Source organism: Choloepus didactylus, chromosome 4 (assembly GCF_015220235.1).
Source record: "Choloepus didactylus isolate mChoDid1 chromosome 4, mChoDid1.pri, whole genome shotgun sequence".
Taxonomy (NCBI): domain Eukaryota; kingdom Metazoa; phylum Chordata; class Mammalia; order Pilosa; family Megalonychidae; genus Choloepus; species Choloepus didactylus.
Window position 1 is genome coordinate 97036192 of NC_051310.1, and position 9442 is coordinate 97045633.

The window sequence follows — 9442 nt, forward strand, 5'->3', positions numbered from 1 at the left end:
CTCATATTGTTGATTCTGTGGTTGGAGTTCACCTGGAATCTGCTCCCACTTCCCATAGAAACTCTTTCTATGCATATGTTCTGGGTAGCAACTCCCTGGGTTTGTTTTATCATTGATCTGATTCTGTCAGATTTCTTTTCTGTACAACCTCTTGTCCATCCTCAAAATCCCTGGTCCATTAATGGTTCTCTTTCTTATCTTTTTAATACTTTGTAAATTTATTAAAATAGTGAATGACTTTAACTGCCCTTAAACACCAGGAAAAAAAGAGGGTGGGGGAAATGGATGTAAATTAAGGGACAGTATGAACAAGGCAGAACCCACAAGCACAAGCTGAAGCCCATGAGGACAGACTGAAACCCAGGCGAGCTCGGTTGCTTCTGATCTTGGTGGTAAGGGTGTCCTGCCCAAGTAGGGGTCCTTTAACATGGAGCCAGACACAACACCTGGTCCAGGAGTTGGAGAAGCTAAAGGAGGATCTGGTTGCAGGTCCAATCAACTGCTGTTTCATGCCAATGAGGTGAGTCAGTGGATCCGAAACAATGCATGTGAGTTACAAAATAGTTGTTTCCGTCCACCCTCTAAATCTCACACAAGAATCTTTCCTGTGGCCTGACTCAACTGCAAACATTCTGGGAAACGTAGTTCAGCCTAGCCATGCTGACACATCACAAAGCCACCATGGGGTAAAGTACCCAAAGCAATTCAACATTGACAAAATTCTTGGCACCATTTTGAAATACTCAATCTGGGCTCCCTTTGCCTTCATTGCTAATACTACTGTTTCTTCATATTTCCACAACAGGCCCAAGCCATTATTTTTTGCTCCAGGGGATGCATGGCTCTTTTCTTCCTGAATGTTTGATTACCTGACATCCTATTGATAAAGAGAAAACCATTTCCAAATGGTCCCATCCACATCATCATGCAGCATTGATTTCTCATGGCAGAGACTAAACCAAGTTGGGCAGAGATCACCTAAACAGTGTCCAAATACTGGTCCTTTCTTAGAACATATAAGTACTTATGAAAATCGAGACTCAGAATTACCTTGGGGAATCCCACACTCACTGCAGATTAGCTATGCAAACCAAGCCTATAGTAACTATAATGTATGTACAAATGTAGCAGGATGTCAGGTAGGACTTTCTGTTGTCTTATAACTTCAGCTACAGTTAAAGCTGAGACCAGTAAGTACAAAAATGGGGAAATTACATCTCTCTCCACTTCCAGAGACTGGCTGCAACAGCCCAAGTTGGCAGGATAAGGAGAGAAGCAATAGAAGGACAAGCTGAACTTCCACAGTTTTGTAGGGCAAAAGTGCTTGAGATCCCATGGGCCAAATGGGAAACATGGAAATAATCGAATTTCTGGCCTTCCTAAAAGGCCCTGCCCCTGAAGATTGCCTACAGCCCAAGGAACCTCACCAAGAAGAAGCTATGTGCTTGTGCTTAGGCAAGAGCAGGGGAGGATGGTCAGAAGATGTCAGCTAGAAAGTAGCAAGTCCTGTGCCAGTCCGTGCAGTGTGATGGTGGCAGAGGAATGTCCATGAAGAGCCCTGGAAGGACCCCACAGAAAACCTGCATTAGAGCATTTGCAGTTGTGAGAAAAATGTTAGCAGATGAAGTTAGGGGTATACAGATGCTGTATAATCAATATTTCTGTACTGTTCTAATTGATTGGTGCAACATTTCTGTAGCACCAATCAATTTAAAAGGCCCTTTACCCTTTGCTTCTTTTCCTTCCCAACTGTCCCAAACCCGGAAGAACAAGAAACAGCAGAATCATTAGAGAGGAAAGAGGAAGAGGAGGAGGAATCAAAGGCCAAGGGACAGGGAGAGTGAAAAGACCAACCCTGCCCTCCCTCTGCACTGCAACTCCTGAAGTCAGGAGCCAGGACTCAGAATGAGCTGGGGTGAAGGGGTGGGTGGGAGATGATGAGAAAAAAGCTTTAAACGGAAACACAGTCAACCTTGTCTCACAATCAGACTGGATTTTTACAAAATGTTTTAGAATGAAAATCTCAAATATATACAAAAGTAGAGAGACAAGTCAAATGGATCCCCAAATACCTGTCACACAACTTTGGCAATTATCAACCTCTCACTGGTCTTGTTTTATCCTTCTTTTTCCTTTTTATTTTCCTCTGGAATGCTTTAAAGCAAATATCAAATACTATATCATTTCACCAAAATATACTCCATTTGTATCTCTAACCTACACAGAGATTTCTTTTTAACATAATCAAAATGTCATTGTTACATTTAACAAAATATAATTTAGAATCGACTTTTTTAATATCCTGAAATGAGGCTGTTACTATTGTTGACAGTGAATGGAAACAGTAGGGTCTGCCCCAGGGACTAGAAAGGAGTGGAAAAAGGAAACTTGACTGAGATTGTGGTGGGAGAAAAGTGAAGTTGTTTCCTGATTGTGCCCAGTTCAACATATCAATAAACTAGTTATTCGTGTTTGATTAAATGTAAACTCTACATTTATTCAGAATTGGCCTGACTTAAACAAAAGGGACCATAGAGTTGATATGTACAGTTTTGAACTTCAGCAATAGGAAGTACTTCTAGGCATTACTTTGCCAATGCCTCCTTTTTCCACAATCATTCACACAACTCAATGAAATATCATTTATAATGGGCAACTTGTCATAGATATTATTATTCAATTGTGCAGCTTAATCATTTTAAGCCTCCGTTTTTTCATCTGTAAAATGGGGGTAAAAATAGTATCCACCAAACAGGGTTGCATGAGATGAAATGAAAAATGTATGTAAGAATATAGTACAGTACCTAGAGCATAAAAGGTGCTCAATTTATACATCCATATTCATTCAACATTATGTAATTGATTACTCCTGATTTATCAGGCACTATGTTAGGAAATATAACATTGAACAAGAACAGGTGCAGCAGTCTCTGCCTTCAAGATATGTATATTCTGATGGCTGCAAAAGAGACTAGATCATATAGTTTTACATAGCTAATCACTTAATTACCATTGTGATAAGTTCCATGAAGGATAAGTACACAGGGAGATGACAGAGGAACCTGAGCTAATCTGAAAGCTGGGGAAAGCTTTCTTGAGAAACTGGCATGTCAGCTGAACTCTGGAGCTGGAGTAGGAAATACAACAAGGCAAAGGGAGAATGTCCTGGACAGACAAAAGAAGGAATAACAAATGCAAAGGTTTTTAAGGAGGAGCACTTGCCTGGGGCATTTGAGGAACTGGACAAAAGGCCAGTGGGGCTGGAACTTTGTCAGCGAGGGGAGCCTGGCAGGACAGGAGGCAGGTGAGATAGGCCAGATCATGCAGAGCCTCAGGGGCCAGGGAAAGGATTTCCCATCTTCATCCTGAGAGCAGTGGGAAACCATTTGGAGGGTGGGGGTAGGGAGGTGTCCTAAACGGTCTATGGCATGAGTTGATTTACCTTGGAAAATAAATAAATATGCCTGCAGTGCAGAGAATGGATTGGAGGGGGTCAGGCGTAGAACTGGTGTTAGGCAATTACAATTCAATGAATACTTTCTCTTAAAGAGACAACTGACAGCTAAGGATAGAGAGAATCACACAGCACCTACCACCTAAACTAGACTGTAGACGTATCCCATCAAGCTCTCAACTACCCTGTGGGGAAATTGGGGCTCTGAGAGTTTGGCAGGTAAGTGGCAAAACTGGGATTCAAGCCCAGGTGTCTCTGCCTCCGAGTTCAAGATCTTCATCCACACCAATGGCTGTAGCCCCTAACTATTTGCAAAGTCATTGGCAAACACCTTCACTTCCCTGGATCTTGGGTACAAAACAACGAGGAATATGGGAATTGAAGGCAGACAACATCTCCTAAACAGTAACACAAGTCTCAACAAAGAAAAAGCATCCCTACTCAGTTAACAAATAAATCCTTTTCGAAGTTTGCCTGCTTGGGTTAGTTCTTTAAAAAGTATTCCATTGTTTTCTTGGTACCTCTCAGTGGTAGGTGATTAACTTGTATCTTCAGCCATACAGATTTGGCATCTGACTCATGACCACACAAAGTATAAGCTTTTATTTATTGTTCTTACGGAAGAGAAATCATGTTCAATTTTCAAAGCCATCAAGCAAAGACCATTTGCAGCTTCAAGTCCTAATGGCATTTTGGTAGAGCATCTGTTGAGGTTCAGGAAATGAATTACTATACAAAATGGAATACTTTGGCAATTTCCTACAAAGACAAATGTTCTGTGTCAGATGGGTTGTTCCTCCTGCCATATTGTCTGTGTTCTTGTACATAAATTAAGCTTTCACTCATTAAGGAGGCAAGGGCTTATCAAAGAGTGCAGTAGACACCTGGCCCCAGAGTCTGAGATTTAAGATCTGTAACAGAATATTAAATAAGATTTATAAAGTTCCTAATGGTACCTAGGGACTTAGAGGGGATGGATCTTACTCTTTTCCAGCTCATCTGGAAGTCTGTTAGAAATAATGCAATTTGCAATATACATGGCTATAAATATAGAAAAAAGTCCAATGTGTTTTCCCCTTTCTGGACTGGTGAGTTGATGGAAATCCCATGTGGTTCTTTGACTCTAGATAAAAATAGCAGAATAAACGTGAGACTGTACTAATTTTATTCTGTTCTTTTTGGCCAAGATATTCTTACTCATAGAAATTGTATATCCTTATGTGCACCTCACAGGACTTTTGTTCCTGGGCTTCTTTTTCTCATCACTAACTGAAAAATCTTCCACTCTTTACCATTGGAGAGAAGATATTCTTTTGAGTTTTCTATAATCCCCCTTATTATATAACATCTTTTTCTAAGGCATAATTAAGTTATTAATATTGATACAGTATTCTCTGGTAAAGGATTTTACATCAAATTTGATTTTTTAATGAAATCTAGTAACCATAAGAAAATAGAGGAACAGGCCAGCCAATCAGTCATCGTTCATTCATTTATTCACTCCCTATTGAGTCCATCACAATGTGTCACACACTCTTCTAAAGGCTGGAGATACAGTCAGAAGTCAGACTGAAGAAGTTCCTGCCTGCTTCAGCCATCAGCTCTAGGGAGGAGAAGGAGACAAGAATGAATGAATGAGTGAATGAATGAAAAAATAAATGATGATTGATAGGCTCAATGAATGAAAAAGTAAATGATGATTGATAGGCTCAATGAATAAGATGAGATGAGTTTTTACTGTGATAAGTGCTAGATGGAAGTAAGCAGGGAGATGAGACAGAGAGTGACTGGAAATCATTTTAGATATGGAATGGTCAGGAAAGGTCTCTCCACTGAGGTGGCATTTGAGCAGAGATAAAGAACTTTGCACCCTGTGCTCCGGCCTCAGTGAATGTCTCTGTATTGCAGAATTAAACCACGAATTGTAGAATTAAAGGTGCTGCTGTTGATGGAGAGTCTGGACATGACGAGGCTTCCCTGGACTGCAGTATCCTTGTGGTGGGCTAGATGTGTGTGGTGTAGTGGGGGCGACATGGCAGGGTGGAGTGAGGTCTCCTCCCTGGTTTCTTTTCATAGAATCTGTGTCTGCAAGATAAGCTAATAGCTGGCAAAAGAAGGCAAAGTGGGGTGGCGATGGTCAGTTAGAACTTTTTCCTACTGATTCCCCTGCCAGCTAGGCCGTGTCATTCCTTCATTTAGGTGGCAAAATGTATGCCTATCTCCAACTGCATAGAGACGCAATGCAGTTCACTTTGTGTTTAGTAAATCGTCTCCCAGACTTGGACAGATAGTTTGACTTCAGTTTTCAATATGGTCTTTTCTGTGACTTTAGGAAAAACCATAATAAGACTTGCTATCTATAAAGAGAATGAACCACAAAGTCTAAGGTTGTATAGATTCCTTATCTTCCTGGTTTTCTCGCAGATATCTTTGCAAATTTGACTACATTGCATCAAAAGTGTTCACAAGTAAGGTTCTGTTGAAACATATTTGAGCACTTACTCCAATTTGTTCCACAGAGAGTCAAGAGAACCCACCCTCTCCACCCTGTGTGGACCCTGCAAGAACACAAGCCTGTGTGTCTGCATCTGAGATTTCCACAGTCACTATCTGTAACAGCAGCCCGTCATTAGCAAAGAGCATCAGGCACCTCCCTTCCTTGAAGGGTATCACAGATGGGGACTTAGTGATCAACAGGGTGGTTTCTTACAGCCTGCCTGTCTCTTGTAAACAACACAAAGGCTCATTGGAAACGGAATTCTATTTTTCTCAGTTCTCTGGTGCCATCTGGAGGTTTGATGTTAAATTCACAGCCAATAATTAAAATCTGCCAAGTAGACCCAGATGTTGACAAAAGGAACAAGCATATAATTCATAAATTAGAACTCTTAGTTTGCATCCATAAAGGTAAAGTGAAGAACCAAGATGGGGAAATTATTTAGATAATTTCAATCACATAGCGTTCCGACTGTAAAATCAAACAGCATTGCTCATCCTTAGTTTCAGGAGTGGAAAAGAATGAATACAGAGATGGGGTTTACATTGAAAGGACTCATCAGGCAACTGCTAAGTGCTTCAATTCACGTGCATTGATTAGATTCAAGCTTAAACTGTATTAGCCAAAATTCTGGTGTTAGGGGCACAGTAGGAAACTATTTAGAGCAAGTTAATTTAAGATCGTGAGTTCTCAGGATGGTTTGCATTGATTCATATCCCAGCTCCAACACTTAACAAGCTGTGTGGTTTTGAAAAAGTTATCTGACTTCTCTGTTCTTCATTTTCGTTCTCATTAGGGTTTATTAGTCTGTGATCTATAGGATTATTATGAGAATTAAATGGCCTAGGGTGCATGAAAGTGCTTAGTGCAGCACTCAGCAAAATTAAGATTTATTAGGTGGGAGCAGACCCTTCTGAGTACTCTACCCGATGCCCCATCAATTGTGAGGTTTTCCAGGCAGGCTGGGAGAAGTGGGTAATGTTTCAGTGGCATAAGGCCTGGGTGGTGAGTGCTTCCTGAGAGAGTTAAGCTCACTCCTCATGTGTGAGTGATCATTCATCAAGTCATGCATTCAGGCTGGACATAGGCAGATGGAATTCTAGCTTTGTTTCTGGAATCAAATTGTGCTCAAATTACCACCAAAAATCACACCAGTGCAACTCTAGTAGATTCAACCAATGAGTCTTTAGGGTGCTAGACTGGAAGGTAAACAAGATCTGATCCCTCCCTAGAAGAATCATTTTCATTACTTATGTAAGCATCCTCCTGGGGAGGATTTTAGACAAGCATAAGCATAATGCAAGTTTCTTATGGAGAATTCCATCATAGATACACAAATGAAAATTTTTAGAAACACACAGGAGGGAACGAAAGTCTCCAGTTATGAGCAGCTGGAAGAGAGAGCCATGGTCTCCTATAAGCTGTTCATTAGAGAGGAAATGAGGTGGAAGCAGAGAGAGTTGCCACCAGGAGTGGATCTGAATTCTGCTGCAGTAAAACACTGAAGGCCTTAACATGTTTACTTGCATAAAACCCAAACTTTAAGTAGCTGCTTAATGAGGATAGGGAAGGCAGGAAGCAAATGTGTCTCAAGATACAGGACAGCTATTTGCTCATCAGCCTCCACTGTGTGTACCACAGAGGAGCATGGCTCAAGAAACTAATCACAGCCAAGTAACTATGCTTTATTCCACTGGCTGAGGAATTTATGGAAACCCTCGTGCAAACGGCATGTGTTCAGGATGCTATAAAGAGCCTCTTCAAAGACAGAATAGCAGTAATGGTAGAATAAGCCTACATGCAACTTCTGTCAGTTGTCTTTCTGAGTCTTTACCGGTTCAGTTCACAGATGGCAGTGTCCCAGAAGTTCAGTCAACGTTAGACTCTACATCTTTGTCTATGCAGCCGAGCCTGTATCAAATCAGTCACTTTTATCAGAATCTGCAACATCTTCCCAAGTGGACAGCACATCTGTGGACAAAGCAGTACCCAAAACAGAAGATCTGCAAGGACCCACAGCAGAGGGCCTGGTTGCTCTTGAATGTGATTCTCCATCTTCAGTATCAGGTACAACACATCAGCCATCTGAAGAGCAAAGCAAGTCTCCAAAAACCAAAACAAAAGAAGAATCACTGTTTCATGTGTACTAAGAAAGTGGGACTTACTGGGATGGAATGCTGGTGTGGAAATGTTTACTGTGGTGTACACCATTACTCAGATGTACACAATTGCTCTTACAATTACAAAGCCGATGCTGCTGAGAAAATCAGAAAAGAAAATCCAGTAGTTATTGGTGAAAAGATCCAGAAGATTTGAACTCCTGCTGGAATACAAAATCCTTTGTCCATCTGCAGACTAAAAATTGACCTGAGCTTTTTTTTTCCTAGTCATTGGGAATGTAGAGCAATGTATCTTGCATAGACCTTTTAATCATGCATGTCATCAAAAGAATAGATTTTTTGGTTTTGTTTGGAAAATAACTCTGAACATTTATTTCCATTGCAGTTTCTGTGCCTGAAAAGACTTGAATAAGCTTTACAAGTATTATCCTTTCAAGGTCATTTTAATTTTAGTTGAGAGCAGGGGGGCTTTTTATAACAAACATGGAGAAATTTTGGAGGGCTGTGATTTTTCCAGTGTTAAACAGGCCTGCATTAATCTTGCTGTTTATTTTCTCATTGAATGTATGTATGTATAGCTTTTCTCTGCAACACAATTTCTCTTTTGATAATGCCCCTTAGGGCACAACTAGTTATAGTAACTGAATGTATCTTAATCATTATGACTGCTTCTGTTCTTTTCATTAACAAAGGTTATACATATGTTAGCATATAGTTTCTTTACACCCACCATTTGTGTCTGAATCATTTGTCACAGGAGAGTGTGTGCTGATGAGATTCTAAGTTTGTATGGTTTAAAAAATTTTTGAGTGAGGGAAGGAAAAGCTGTAAGCATTTCATTGCTGACTGCAGGTTTCTTTCAGATTATGCTTATCAGTCTGTGTGTATACAATTTAAAGAATGATCTGAAGTAATTGTGCTGTATTTAATCAAAGATTAAACAAAAAGAAAAACCATAAAAAATTTAAAAAGAGGTAGTGAGGTAGAGTGCAATTGGAGAACATGCTGCACTGAAAAAAATTTTTTTTCATTTTTTTGAAATTCACCTTGATTCTAAGTTCACTTCTGAAACATACTTTAATTATACCAGTAATTGTTATTCTTGTTGTATCAGTAATAATCCTTGATAACTGCACATTATTTTACAGTTTGCAAAGAGCTTTCACATTTGGGACAACATCAGAGAGTTTTATTTTTAATAGATATCTAGTGAGGTAATATATGGAAAGCATCTAGAACTATTCTTGGCACACAGTCAGCCCTGTATAAATGGTTATTATTATTATGGGGGTGAAATGGTCTCTAGTTACATTTGGATCTAAAAGGAATTTCTTCATATTCAGTTGCAGCATATAGGTGTGGTTCTGAAAC

The 9442-nt window shown here is 40.0% G+C and overlaps 1 pseudogene; it reads left to right on the plus strand.

Annotated features, from left to right (window-relative positions):
- Positions 1–7598: 7598 nt before the first annotated feature.
- On the plus strand, positions 7599–8399 carry LOC119533285 (annotated as a pseudogene).
- The last annotated feature ends 1043 nt before the right edge of the window (positions 8400–9442 follow it).